General features: G+C 35.6%; 2 long non-coding RNA genes across 2 annotated transcripts; both read left to right on the top strand.

Moving 5' to 3' along the window:
• The first annotated feature begins 1,365 nt into the window (after positions 1 to 1,365).
• LOC141284211 (uncharacterized) lies at positions 1,366 to 5,057 on the top strand. Its single transcript, XR_012338375.1, has 4 exons — positions 1,366 to 1,563; positions 1,678 to 1,709; positions 3,366 to 3,479; positions 3,581 to 5,057. It is a non-coding gene; the product is annotated as an uncharacterized lncRNA (long non-coding RNA).
• A 953-nt stretch (positions 5,058 to 6,010) lies between these two features.
• On the top strand, positions 6,011 to 10,851 carry LOC141285396 (uncharacterized). Its single transcript, XR_012338597.1, has 4 exons — positions 6,011 to 6,395; positions 8,521 to 8,645; positions 8,924 to 8,972; positions 9,229 to 10,851. It is a non-coding gene; the product is annotated as an uncharacterized lncRNA (long non-coding RNA).
• Positions 10,852 to 15,096: the final 4,245 nt, after the last annotated feature.

Genomic DNA, 15,096 nt, shown 5'->3' with positions numbered 1-15,096 from the left:
ATGTGATATCAGTGGTTTAACCTTATTCAGGATTTCTTTTCTTCTGGGATAGTCTGCTGCCAGTAATGAGTATACCAGATGCATGCATCTGGCGTGGCTCATGTACTGTAGAACACGCATGTGCCTTGTATACGAGCGAAGGAATGCACATGCATGCATCGTGGTGCTCTTTTGTTAATGGCAGCAGAATAACTTTTTTTTGTTTGTTTGTTTTCTTTGCACACAAAAATTATTCTGGTAGCTTCGGTTGAACTACTGATGTCAAATGGACCATTTTAACAATGTCCTTACTCCCTTTCTGTGCCTTGACTGGGGTAGGATTTCATCAAAAATATCTTAATTTGTGTTCCAAAGGTCTTACAGGTTTGGAACAACATCAGGGTGAGTAATTAATGACAGAATTTTAATTTTTGGGTGAACTATGCATTTAAGTCACTAGAAATCACATTAAAGTATATCTTAGTTTACCATAAATGCTTGTCAGTACATTTAGTAGCAGAACACATTTGAATGCATAATGTTGAGTACATTGAGGTTAATAGTGCAGTCTACATGAAAAACAGGAACAAACTACCATTTCAGAAGGTTTTTATTCTACATTTACAATTAAATGTATCAGTATTTTTCAGTGTCATACTTTGAATTTCACACATACTGTCTTTAAAAAAGGAAATGAAACCTTCATTAAAAGAGTGAAAATATGACTTATGTCTCAGTATGAGTGTGCATAGTGAGCATCGTAATATGCATGTAACCCGGATGCTACGTGAAAACAAAAGTTCATGGAGGTATCGGTGTGAGCCATGACACGTGAAAGACAAAGGGTATTTAATATGCAATTTTATATGCACAAAATGCAAAATGAGAAAATGTTTCCTATATGCAAAGTTAAAAACTAAACCTACAATATTACAACGATGAACTTCCTTTATTGCCAAAGGGTGTATTGGTGTATTTTAACAGTGTGTGAAAGAGTGTTAGCATTAGCTTGTGAGGCCAGGTCTTGTGGGCAAGGCGAAAGTTTGCGTTTTGGTTTTTTTAAACCGATGCTATGATCATATTGTGAAAGACAGTAGTGAAAAACACGATCAGTGTTACTATTTGGTTAGTTTAATTAAAGGTTTGTGGTCGAGTCATTTGCCTAATCAAATGTGTTTTAGATAGGATGAGGATGGAGGACCGAAGGTACCTGTTACAGATCAAATCACGGTGCAGTCAGATATACACGGGCCTTCTCAATGTCAAATGTTTAGTAAATTAGCAATTATTGAGTATGAATAATATTTTGCTGTATAAGTTCTCCACGGTTTGTTTTTTTAATCTTTATTTTTTTCCATTTTCAGGTCCCAGTCCAATGTGAAGACACTGTATGTTTGTTTTGGTTTCATTAAATATAAAATAAAATCTGCTTAAACACTTGCAAACTATAATGTGTTGAAACTCTTTTCAGATTTCAGTGCAGTGTCAGGATGACCAGTTCGGTTTCAATGCTGAAGTGGTTTATGAGGATAAATCCTTTTACTTACAGAGGTGCACTCCATTTGTGACTGGGTCACATCACAGGTAAACCTTTTGATATGTATCTAATACACGTTGGTTTTAAGTAATATACATTCAGTTTTTAGCCTCTTTGTATGTTCAAGCAAACTGAGTTATTTTCCACAAAATGATTTGTAGGGGAAGAGTTCCTGGGCAGAATCAGCATACTGGTATGTGCATTTAATATCACTCTCTTTTAATGAAGGGTTTGTTCGACCAAAAAAGCAAATTCATTCATTATTTACTCAACAGGGTTGTTCTAATGCCATGTCTTTTAGAGGCGTACTATGGTTTTGGTGAGGTAAACCAGGAAGGTAATTTATTATGTACTATATTTAGGCACACTATTGACCTCGGCCGTTAGGTTGAATGATGCCAATTCTTACTGATTGCAATTTTTACAACCAAATGCTGCTCAGATGTTGTTGCATCTTGAAACTCATTGATTTTTATTGTAAGACAATATACAGTTCCTTGCAAAAGTATTCATACCCTCTTCTGGGACGCTTGAAATTTAGCTCAGGAGCATTCATATTGCTTGTAGATGTTACTATACTTGAAGTGGAGTTAACCTGTGGTAAATTCAATTGAATGAGTATGATTTGGAAATGCACACATCTTTAAATAAAGGTCTAACAGCTGAAAATGCATATCAGACCAAAAACCAAGCCCTGAGGTCAAAAGAACTGCTTGTACAGGTCAGAAACAGGCTTGTGTCAAGCCACACATCTGGGGAAGAGCTCAGAAAAAATTCTGCTGCATTGAAGGTATACACAAGCATGTAGTCTCCATTATCCATAATGGAAGAAGGTTGGAACAACTAGGACTCTTCCTAGAGCTGGCCTCATGGAGCAAATGATGGAAAAGCCAAGACCAAGAAGCTGATGGTCACTCTAGTTGAGCTCCATGTCATATATGCAGGTGGGAGAAACTTACAGAGGGACAAACATCACTGCAACACTCCACACTGATCTTGGCTTTATGGCAGTGTTGCCAAACTCAATCCTCACCTCAGTGAAGACACATGAAAACCCACTTGGAATTTGCACTCTGTGAGAAACAATATTCTTTGGTCTGATGAACCTTAATTCCAAGCATTGTTTATGGAGGAAAGCAGCCTGTACAGTCATCCCGGTACCAAAGTGTGGTGGTAGCAGCTTATGCTGTAGTATCAGAGTAGAAGGAAAGCTAAACACAGCCACATTTAGCGATAGCCTTAATGAAACCCCAGTCCAGAGCATTCAGTACCTCAGACTGGGCAGAAGGTTCACCTTCCAACAGGACAATGACCCTAAACACACAGCACAAGTGGCTTATAGACAACTGTGAGAATGTCCTTGAGTGGCCCAGCTAGAGCCTGGGCTTAAACCCAATCAAACATTTCTGGATAAACATGAAAATGTCTGCCAGTCCCCATCCAAGCTGACAGAGCTTGAGAGGTGAAGAGGTGAGGAGAAGAATGGCAGATAATTGCCAAAAGCTGATGTGCAAAGCTTTTCACATTATACCAAAAAGACTTGAGGCTGTAAAGGTGCTTCAGCTAAGTACCGCATTAAGGGTATGAATACTTATGCAATGTTCTTATTTTTTCGCTTTTTAATTTAAATAAATTTGCAAAGTTGTCACAAATCTGTTTTTGCTTTGTCATTATGGTGTTCAGAAGTGTAGATTGATGTGGTTGAAAAAAGTTGTTTAAAGCAGTTTAACACAAAGCTGCAACATAAAACGTGATAAAATGAAGGGGTATGAATAATTTCGCAAGGCACTGTAAATTTCCGGTTTTCCAGAAATTTAAAATAAAATCTAAAAATGTTATGTTTCCTCAGCTGCTGGTCAAGTGCAGGAGTCATTTGCTGTGAATGGACAAATGAGTGCAACAGCTTCAACTGCAGGCTTCTCCATAACCGCTTTGGATGCTGACAGCCTAACGTTCACAGATGGTTAGAAAAGTCCAAATGATCAAAATACAACATGAAATACTTCAATCTTGATGTTGTTTGTATTAAGACTTGATAACAAAAAGGCTACTTTCTTGATGTAGGGGTTTCTCCAGGATTCATGGCGCCTGATGGCATGGGAGACAACGGCCATGAGCTGATGAACAGAGATGAGCGTTATGAAAAAGAGAAGCGTGTCCTTCCAAAGGGAAAGAAGAAAAAGGTTAAGAGAGAGGGCAGAACAGCTTCACCACTAAAGAGGAAAAAGATCTAGTCAACATCTGATTGTAGTGAAATGTGACTTGATTTGATAAATAACACTTATTGTCTTGTTTACTGTAGCATATCCATCTTTATATGATGTTTGATTAAACAAGGTTCAGGAGGAGCACGATCAGATAATCAACCCATTCGGCACAGGTGCAACCTGTTTAACCAATCATTCAATCAGCGCATCCTCTATATATATTACCAGCCGTCTTACCTCCATCCAGCGATAGTTTCTTGGCATCCCTCCTCCACCCCTACTCCCCACTTCTAATCTGTTTCGATCCTACACTAGCAGGGGGAGTTCTCTGGTTCCGGCCTGTATTCCGGCCCGGAACCCTTCCCCAGGACAGCACGCCAAAATATGCTTAAATACTCGCTCAAGCAGATTAGATGTAAGGGCGAACTCGTGAACTTCCTATAAGAGTGGGCATTTGTGAATTTTATGGGTCTGGCTTCCAGCCTCATCTGCATCCAGCTCTTTTTAGCTCGTTTTGCTGCTGGATATTGCTAATTGGTGTGTCACAATCTTATCTTAATTATGAACACACTGGTTTGTAGTGCAAACATTTTTACAGTTTACTGCGAGTTGTTATTCTTTTCGTTATTCTCTTATAGCGGAAGTCTCACCCATAGGCATACTTCTATGTTGAAGAAAAAGATGGATACTCTGTATTTCTATAAGCTAGAGTAGTCTTTATAAACTTTATAAACTTCTATCTACACTACCGTTCAAAAGTTTGGGGTCAGTAAGACTTGTAATAGTCTTTAAAAAAGTCTCTTATGCTCATCAAGGCTGCATTTATTTGATTAAAAATACAGAAAAAAACAGTAATATTGCAAAATGTGTTTACAATATAAAATAATGTTTCTTATTTGAACATACTATAAAATAGAATTTATTCCTGTGATGAAAAGCTGAATTTTTATCAGCTGTTACTCCAGTCTTAAGTGTCACATGATCCTTCAGAAATCATTCTAATATGCTGATTTATTATTAGAATTATCAATGTTAGAAACAGTTGTGCTACCAAATATTTTTTGGAACCTGTGATACTTTTTTTTTTTCTTCGATTAATTAAAAGTTAAAAATAAATTTGAATTTCTTCAAAACGTAAATATTTTCTAACAATATAAGTTTTTGCTATCACTTTTTTTATCAATTTAACACATCCTTGGTGAATAAAAGTATCACATTCTTTAAAAAAAATTTAAAAAAATACTGACCCCAAACTTTTGAACGGTTGTATATTTCTATGTATAACTCTAACTCTAACTTTCTATGCTGTCCTATTAAAATAAATGATACTTTAAAAAAAGGACAATACAAGCTGTCATTCATTATTGTAAATGCAAATACTGTCATGATAATTAAAGTGTTGATTCACTCAAAAATTAAAATTCTGTCATCTTTTTAACTCACTCTCATGTCCAAACCCTTAGACATTGATTAATTTTTGAAACATAAATTAGCCTATATTTTAAACTGTACTGCTGCTCTGGAGTCGTTTTTTAGTCTCTCAAATATCTCTCACAATGACCTCTGGTGGTTAGGTAATACGAATAAAAAGGAATAAGTCTAGTACATGGATCAAGCGTTACAAGTTTGTGCAAACACATTTGCAGTCCTACTATGTTTTGCTTAAGATCACATGCATTGAATATTTTTTCTAAGCATCAACAGTTACTGTTTATGGCATGTGGTGGGTTTGAAGAGTTCAGTTGTGGTTCATAATGATGTAGACATCTGCTGTGAGTATAGATAGAAAGTGTTTTGGTGTGCCACAAAAAGCAGAATTCAAATGTATTCAAATCTGGTGTATTCAGAACGGTGTATGCTTATTGATATATAATAGAATAGTTTTGAGAAAATATTTTTCCCCCATCAAAACAGAAGTGCTACTTTGGCTAATATGTGGAAATATTGTCCACAAGATGTCTTAAGATTGAGAAATCTGATTTCATGACCCTGTTGACTAGGTCAGAGAGCTAAACTCACTCCAAGCTACACTAATTAAAGACATTATTTGATGATTATAGATCCATATTTTCAAATATTATGTAAGAATATCTGTAATTTAGAAGAAATATATGTTGTAAATGTGCAAAGATCTGCAGGGAGTGTGTTACAGATCATAACAAGTCGGTTGAAATGCCTTACTGCAAATCATAAAACAAACCACAAACTGGTTTTGCAATTGGAATGAAAACAGGAACTGTAGAGTCCCAGCCTCTTTTGTTCCATCATTCTCAGAGGAACTATTTGCTGCTTCCCGAAATGACAGTAATCAGTGACTCAAACAGTACTGGGAATACTTCAAGCAGCGCTGTTCATTTCTCGTTGGCTGGATAAGAAGAGTTAAAGATTACAGCTGACTGATACAGAAAAAAATATTTATTTGTGTTTGTGGGAAAGGATGTATCAACAACTTTCACACCATAAAAGGAGGATCAAAGAAGACCAGCACGGAGCAAACATCTATCCTGAATGGACACGAATTAAGTGAACTTTATTACAAATTTACAAGAGGAAAACAAATTATGTATACACTAACAATTAGGTATGCACTAAACTCTTCAACAGGAATGGAAGCCCGTCCAGATCCAGCGCCAGTATGAGAACTTCCACATTTATACGGCGTGACACAGGAGGTAGGAAAAAACTCGACAGCAAATACTTTATTCATTTAGTTTCAGTAGAATATGATTAGATAACATGTATTTGCTTTGTGTTATGAAACAATTTCTACAATGTCATCTGTAAATTTTAAGCGAATGGTTACATTTTGGACTTCATGGTATAACGTCATGTTGCACGTGACCTATATACTTCCGCTGTGTTGTATCGCAACATGGCTGCTCAAACGGCTGAACAGGTAAAATTTTAATACAACCATGTAGACCTGAAAGTCCTAAAAGAACAGTAATGTTGCAAATCTTTTCTTAAAGCCATGTAAGGAAATTCACTATTTTGAATGAGTCTTTTGCCGTTAGATGAGTACTTGAGTACTTATTGGGTGTGCAGTGCACATTTATCAACATTTTCTGTTTTGAAAATGTTTTTGATCATTTTAGTCCATGTCTAATGATTAAAGTAATGACAACTCTTGCAATATCTGCTTGTTTATTCTACTGCTTTTATTATTGATTATGAGGCCTGATGGAGCCATTTTGATTAGTTAAGACGATAGGTGTTAGTCATATTACGCTAAAGTCAGTCATCATTTTTTGAAGCTACAAGAATGCAATCAATGACAGAATTTTAATTTTTGGGTGAACTACCCCTTTTTACATTGCATGCACAAAAATGTTTATCTGTAATAATAGGGACTCAAATATTAAAGAGGTTTTGGCTATACTCTACTTCATAATTCATGGTGCTTTGATCTGCCTTTGATCTGTCTTTGTGTACATTTGTTGCCATTATATTGTTAAGGTGTGTTACATTTACATGTGCCATTGTCATTTCAATAGAAATATGCAGATTTCAATAGAAAGACGCTAGTTTCGAGTAGCAGTTGGGTGGGGTTTGTTGTGAAAACCAGATAAGCCTGCTCATAACTCCAATAAAAGTTCTGTTTGGTTTTGATAATCATGTTTATCGCGCTGAAATCAAGCATTTTAGACCATATTAGTTTAAAGGGTTATGAAACCCCCTATTTAAGCCCTGGTTAACTGTTGAACGTGCTGTTGAACTTCTAATCACTTTTAAGGCTTATTTTGCAGCATTTATATAAGCCATTTGATGGGTTGTGTCATGGGAAAAAACACTTTATGAATGAATCGCATGTGCCAAACTCTTACACTCTCTCTCGATCCATGACCATTTCACCAATGACCAAGCGCCTGTCACAGCAAATCAACACACGCTGTCAAGAAATAATTAAGCGAAGCGTCTTCTCATAGGATAAGAACATGCAGCGTCATTAATATTTATGACACACCTAAACTTTTTTCAAAGTACTATAGTCTGTTGCCACGTCACAAACTGTGACATCAGCACAATGTAGATTTTAAACCCAGAAGATGAAAATAACGCAAAAAATCTCAAAATGAACCAGTACTCTCGAACCAATTAATATTAACAAATGCTAACGTTGTCTACGATGTGCAACACAAAACACTTATGCTAAAATCTCAGAAAAAGTAGTCTGGGGTTTCATGACCCTTTTGATGTAAGGTTTTCTGAAGGCACACATCTGACACAGATACTGTAGTTGGCGCAAAAAACGGCTGTCACATGACGTGAGTACTAAACTAAAATGCTCTTTCACCTCTTATTGCGCTTAAAACTGTCAAATACATACAAGTTTGTTAAAAACACACAAGTTACAAAAACTGTGTTATGTCTGTGAAGGTAAACAGCTGTTAAAAGAAATCACATGTTTATATTAGATCTGTGTGGCAGCAATATACAGTAAATAAATCAATAAATCCACAGCTCTCTTGTCTCCTCTGAGTCCGGGACCATAAATAGTGTTCTGTGCTCGTCTGTGCAGCCAACAACAGAAAAGTTAGCATACTTTGCTTGAACTTTTGCCATGGCATTAGAATTTTTCACAATATGTCACTTTTAAGGTCTCTTCTGTGTGAGCTGTGCATTATGTATCATACTATACTATTGACACTAAGAACATATGTAACATGAATTTAATGACATATTTCTGCATTTTCATTAGCTATTGCTTGTCTAAATTAAAAAATATTTTAAATGTTATTACATAAGTACAGAAATAAGCTGTAAATGTAAAGGCTTTGTGTGCTTGCTTTTTTAAAGGTTTCTGTCCAGTGCCAAGACAATCCGTATGGATTTAATGGTGTGATGGTGTTTGGAGATGAAACCTATGGGATGACCCTGGGATGTATCCCAGAGATGACTGGATACAATCAATACCTCACTAGGTAAGACTATAAAATTAATAGAAAGAGGTGAATCTGATAAAGCCTACAATCTATTAACCACCATAGTACCATCATGCATTTCAAACAGCTTTCGTGTTTAAAGAAATAGTTCAACTAAAAATAAAAATTTGCTTAAAATTTACTCACCCTCAAGTTTTAAGAGATAATATTTTAATATTATGGATTGAATGTGTGTATTCAATTGAGTTAAAGTGCTAATTGTTAATTATTTGCTTTCTGATCTTTTTTTATTTATTTATTTTTTCTATTTGCAACAGACATGGAAATGGCTTTAGCTCTGGAGTCAGGCAGACCACCGAAATGATGGTGAGATTTTCATTTACTTATCTGTTCATTTTCTAATGAGCTCTGAGAATGTATGTTTGTTCACTATTTATCAGTAATAAACACTATGGACCAACTAGGAGGTCGTCACATGGGCCCACCTTTCACTGGTGGTGAGACATTAGATGTATTACTCTTTCTGCAAAGTGCTAAGATTTACAGATACCAAATGCAAACAGTATGGCACATTATCTAATGATGAAACAAATGCACTGATTGGTTCTCCTGGTTGCTGCAGTTTACAACTTACAACCCATTTATGGAGGGGGAGGAAACGGGAGAGAGAGAGAGATGAACAACGTGAGGAGGATAAGGAGGAGAAGAATTTGCATCTGAAGGAGAAAAAGAAGAAAGATCCCACCATGCTGGTCATTAGAAGAGCTAAAGATCTAAACAGCATGTTTAAGAGATCAACCATTTCTCGAAGGCATTCATAGGATTATTCTTTGCCTTGTTCTTTTTAGTTTACATATATTCTTAAGGTGCTGTCACATTTTACATTTAGCCAAAATCAGTGTTTATTAACAAAATAGCCGCTATTTTACTGAACTAATCCATAACTGCAGTGTTAGTTCCTGTTCACACCAAGAATGAAAACTATAAATTACTCAAACTCCTTTATATAAACCTCTCTAACCATTTGACACACATTAGCCATTTTTGTAGTTTTTTTAAATACTTTTATTCACATTTATCATTCTCCCCCAAAGAGCAATGGGTTGTGGGCAAAATCAGTCATACTATTTCCACCAGAACGGATAGACCATCTGGAAACCTTTGGACAACATAATACAATTTGGGACACGCAAATTCTTATTTAGTATACAATTTAATACAGATGTATATAACAACACACGGTTAACATTATAGGTACTGTATCTTTATAGTATTTCTTCTTAGTGTGAACGGACCTTTAGTATGAATGGGCATTTAGTATTGTGTAAAAAACGGTACAGGAATAAATTTCACATTTGTGTTAACTGAATTTGGGAATTATCTGTTATTAATAAATATTAACAATATGTTACAGTAAAGTTATTAACAATAAAACAATATTAACAATAAAGTTTCAATCTCGATTCAACGTCATTTCATATGTACAGCTGAAGTAAATAATTTTCCAACAATAACTGCATGATTTTGAGATTCATCCTTTCACACTGAGGACAACTGAGGGACTCATATGCAACTATCACAGAAGGTTCAAACGCTAATTCCAAAAGGAAACACAATGCATTAAGAGCCAAGGGTATAAACATTTGAACAGAATGAAGATGTGTACATTTTTCTTATTTTGCCTAAATATGATATTTTTTTCATTTAGTACTGCCCTTTAGAAGCTACTGAAGACACTTACACATGTTTCCCAGAAAACCAAATAAGTTAAATTTAGCCTGTTCTTTAAATTCAAAAAGTTTTCATCCCCCTTAATGCATTGTGCTTCCTTCTGGAGCATCAGTGAGCATTTGAACCTTCTGTAATAGTTGCATATGAGTCTCTCAGTTGTCCTCAGTTTGAAAAGATGGATCTCAAAATCATACTGTTGGAAAGGTTTCAATTACACAAAATGCTGAAAAAACACAGAATTTGTGGGAGCTGAATGATTTTTCTGAGGAATAGCCAGGCAAAACAAGGGACTCATGAACAACTATCACTAAAAAAATAAATAAATAAAAAACCCAGCTGTGAATCATTCAGGTAACAATACAGTATTAAAGAGGTGTGTTAAGGCAAGCTGGAGCTAAAATTAGTTTCTACTAATTGCATTTAATATAAATTTCAACTACAATACATTTTCATTTTATTAACACAAAGTATATTCTTTCTTTATCAAGCGCTCTTTTAAAAAAATATGCTAAAGTGCTCTTCTTTTTCATAAGGGATCTCATGTGATTTCTGCAGAATCTGTGAAGAAATGCACTTTAAAAATTGTGGAACATAACTGCATACTTTAAAGTAAATAGTGCAGTACTGAAAATTAGGAGCAAACTACCATTTCACATTTTCATGCTACAGTAAAATGTATTAATGGTATGCAAGTTTTTTTCAGCTAAATTATATCAAGTGTTATACTTTGACTGTCACAAATATTGTCTTCTGTGCTTCCCACAGAAAGGTATCGCAAAAGGAAATGAAACCACAATCTTCAATAAAAGGGTAAAAAATGACTGTTGTTTTCTGAGTATGAGTGTGCATGAATGCAAGAACCGTAATATGCAAAGACCAACCCGGATGTTACGTGAAAACAACAGGCATCGTTGAGCCATGACACGTGGAAGACAAAGGGTATTTATTATGCAATTTTAGATATTTAAGATATTTTCTATGCAAAGTTAAAACCAAATCCTACAATATTACAACAAACAACTTCCTTTATTAGTGTATTTTAATAGTGTGTAAAAGCGTGTTAGCATTAGCCTTTGTGGCTCTTGTGGGCAAGGCGAAAGTTTGTGTTTTGGTTTTAAAAACCTAATGTTTTCATCATATTGTGAAGGACAGTGGTAAAATGGAGGATCGGTGTTACTGTTTGAGTAGTTTCATTGAAAGTTTGTGGTTAAGTCATTTGCCTAATCAAAGTTTTACATGGGATGGAGGACCGAAAGCACGTCAAGATAAAAGCACAAAGCATTCAGACATACACGGTTGAATCAGTAGGGCCTTCTGGATTGTTTAACATGAATTTTAAATTGCTAAGGTCAAATGTTTAGTCATTGAAATAATTATGGAGTCTAATAATATTTTGCTGTATAACCCTGTTGAAAAAAAAACAACATATGCTGGTTAGGTATGTTTTTAAGCATGGCTGCTGGTTTGAGCTGGTTTAAGCTAGTCATGAGCAGAAGCTAGTTGCTTAGGACCAGCACATGACCAGCTTTTAACAGCAGCAATGCTTAAAAACATACCTAACCAGCATATACTGTTTTTTTTTTTTCAACAGGGAAGTTCTCCACTGGTTTGCTTGTTTAATCTTTATTTCTTCTTTTCAGGTTCCAGTCCAATGTGAAGACACTGTACGTTTAGTTTCTTTAAATATAGAGTAAAATATCTGCTTAAGCACTTGCAAACTGTTAGTGTGTAATGTAATGTGTTAAAACTCTTTGCAGATTTCAGTTCAGTGTCAGGATGACCAGTTCGGTTTTGATGCTGAAGTGGTTTATGATGACAAATCCTTTCCCTTACGGAGGTGCACTCCATTTGTGACTGGGTCATATCACAGGTAAACCTTTTGAAATGTATCTAATACATGTTGTATTATACAGACATTAGACTTTCGTATGTTCAAGCTAAATTTGATATTTTCCACACAAAAATGATTTGTACGGGAAGAGTTTCTAATGCCATGTCTTTTAGAGGTCTTCTTACCTATGAAAGTTTATCCAGTTTGGTCAGGAATTTAAATTCAGGTGTTTTTTTACAACCAGATGCTGCACAATGTTGTTGCATCTTAAAAATTCATTGATTTCAATTGTGATGGGCTCTTGTGTTTCAATCTATTCCATGTTTCCTCAGCTGCTGGTCAAGTGCAGGAGTCATTTGCTGTGAATGGACAAATGAGTGCAACTGCAGGCTTTTCCACAACCGCTCTGGATGCTGACAGCCTAACGTTCACAGATGGTTAGAAAAGTCCAAATTATCAAAATACAACATGAAATACTTCAATCTTGATGTTGCTTGTATTAAGACTTGATAACAAAAAGGCTACTTTCTTGATGTAGGGGTTTCTCCAGGATTCATGGCGCCTGATGGCATGGGAGACAACGGCCATGAGCTGATGAACAGAGATGAGCGTTATGAAAAAGAGAAGTGTGTCCTTCCAAAGGGAAAGAAGAAAAAGGTTAAGAGAGAGGGCAGAACAGCTTCACCACTAAAGAGGAAAAAGATGCAGTCAACATCTGATTGTAGTGAAATGTGATTTGATTTGATAAATAACACTTATTTTCTTGTTTACTGTAGCATATCCATCTTTATCTTCCTATAAGAGTGGGCACTTGTACATTTTGGTCTGGCTTCCGGCCTCATCTTCATCCAGCTCTTTTTAGCTGCACGAAACAGCTAATTTTTCTGCTGTATATTGCAAATTGGTGTGTTACCATGTTATTTTTAATGTATTATCTTTAATGTATGATCTTCTCTTATAGCGGAAGTCTCACCCATTGGCAGGCTTACTTTTATGTTAAAGGAAAAGGTGGATACTCCGTCTTTCTAGAAGCTTGAGTAGTCTTTATAAACTTTATAAACTTCTATCTATATCTGTCTCTAACTACAACTCTAACTTTCTATGCTGTCCTATTAAAATAAATTATACTTTAAAAAAAGGACAATACAAGCTGTCATTCATTATTGTAAATGCAAAATACTGTCATCATAGTTAAAGTGATGGTACACCCAAAAATGAAAATTCTGTCATCATTTAGGCTACTCACCCCTCATGTCCAAACCCTTAGACATTGGTTAATCTTTGAAACATAAATTAAGCTATTTTAAAATAAACCTGAAAGGTTTCTGTCCCTTCATTGAAAGTCCAGGTAACCTGGAACAAAAAAAAATAATAATTTAGGTTTAATCAAAGTCTATTGAAGATATAGAAACACTTTATATGATGAGCAGATTTAACTTAGGCTTTTATTCACATATAAACATATATAAATTTGAGGTCAAAATTTTACATACACCTTGCAGAATCTGCAAAATGTTAATTATTTACCAAAATAAGAGGAATCATACAAAATGCATATTATTTCACAAATAAAGATGTTTACACAAAGTCCACAAGAGAAAATAAAACTTATATTTATAAAAATTAGCCTATTCAAAAGTTAACATATGCTTGATTCTTAATACTGTTGTGTTGTTACCTGAATGATCCACAGCTGTTTTTTTTTTTTTTTTCACATGTCTCTTGTTTGTCCTGAACAGTTAAACTGCCTGCTGTTCTTCAGAAAAATCCTTCAGGTCCCACAAATTCTTCGATTTTTCAGCATATTTTTGTATCTTTCCAACAATGACTGTATGCTTTTGAGATCCATCTTTTTACGCTGAGGACAACTGAGGGACTCATATTCAACTATTACAGAAGGTTCAAACACTCACTTATGCTTAAGAAGGAAACACAATGCATTAAGAGCTTGGGGTGTAAACTATTGAACAGAATGAAGACGTGCACATTTTACAAATATCTTTTTTTAATTTATTCAGTACTGGCCTTCAGAAGTTACAGAAGCTTGTTGGAAATGGTTCAAATACACACAGTATTAAGAATCAAGCGTATGTAAACTTTTGAACGAGGTCATTTTTACAAATTCAAATGGAGCACAGCGTTAGTTCTGGCAGGTCACGTTAGTCAAGCTCAAGTAACATGTTTGTTTGCTAGGCATGCTGTTGCTTTTTGCCTATTGGTTGTATTTTGACACGCTGCTAACATTACCCAGTTAAACTTACCTTAGCGAGGCTTGTGTTTAAAGCTGTTGTTTAAAGGGGTCATCTGATGCCCATTTTCCACAAGTTCATATGATTCTTTAGGGTCTTAATGAAAAGTCTATAATATATTTTAGTTAAAAAATCTCAATAGTAGTGTAAAAAAAACACCCTTTTACCTTGTCAAAATCCGCTCTTCAAAAAATCAACTCATTTTATGCATGGGCCCTTTAAATGTAAACGAGCTCTGCTCGCCCCACCCCCCTCTGCCTGGGATGATGAGCCATAATGATTACCTCAGCCGCATTTAGCCAAATTTTTCATGTTTAGCAGCGAAACTTGCCAACAAGCACATTATTAAGAAAGGCCATTTGCAAAGATGCTTAAAAAACCCTTCTACTCACTTCTGCTGTGGGGGTAGCTGCATCACGAATGATTCGCACAAACATAGACTCATATGTAGATCGGGATCGGCGCTTTCCTTTTAAAAACAAAAGTAACGTTAATCCTCTGCGTCCTCGGCAGCTTAGATGTTGGGAGTAAATGACGACTGCTATGTTCATTATTACATCCAACAACAGAACACCTCAATCGCTCAATCTGAGACATTCTTGTCTTCCTCTGCACCTGAGTCACACAATGGCAGTCGTTTCAGCTCGGTGAGGGCGGGTCTAAGGTAAGGTGCTCATGT

This window comes from Garra rufa, chromosome 14, assembly GCF_049309525.1.
Source record: "Garra rufa chromosome 14, GarRuf1.0, whole genome shotgun sequence".
Lineage (NCBI taxonomy): Eukaryota > Metazoa > Chordata > Actinopteri > Cypriniformes > Cyprinidae > Garra > Garra rufa.
Note: the sequence above shows the minus strand (reverse complement) of the source record. Positions and strands in the feature narration are given on the sequence as shown.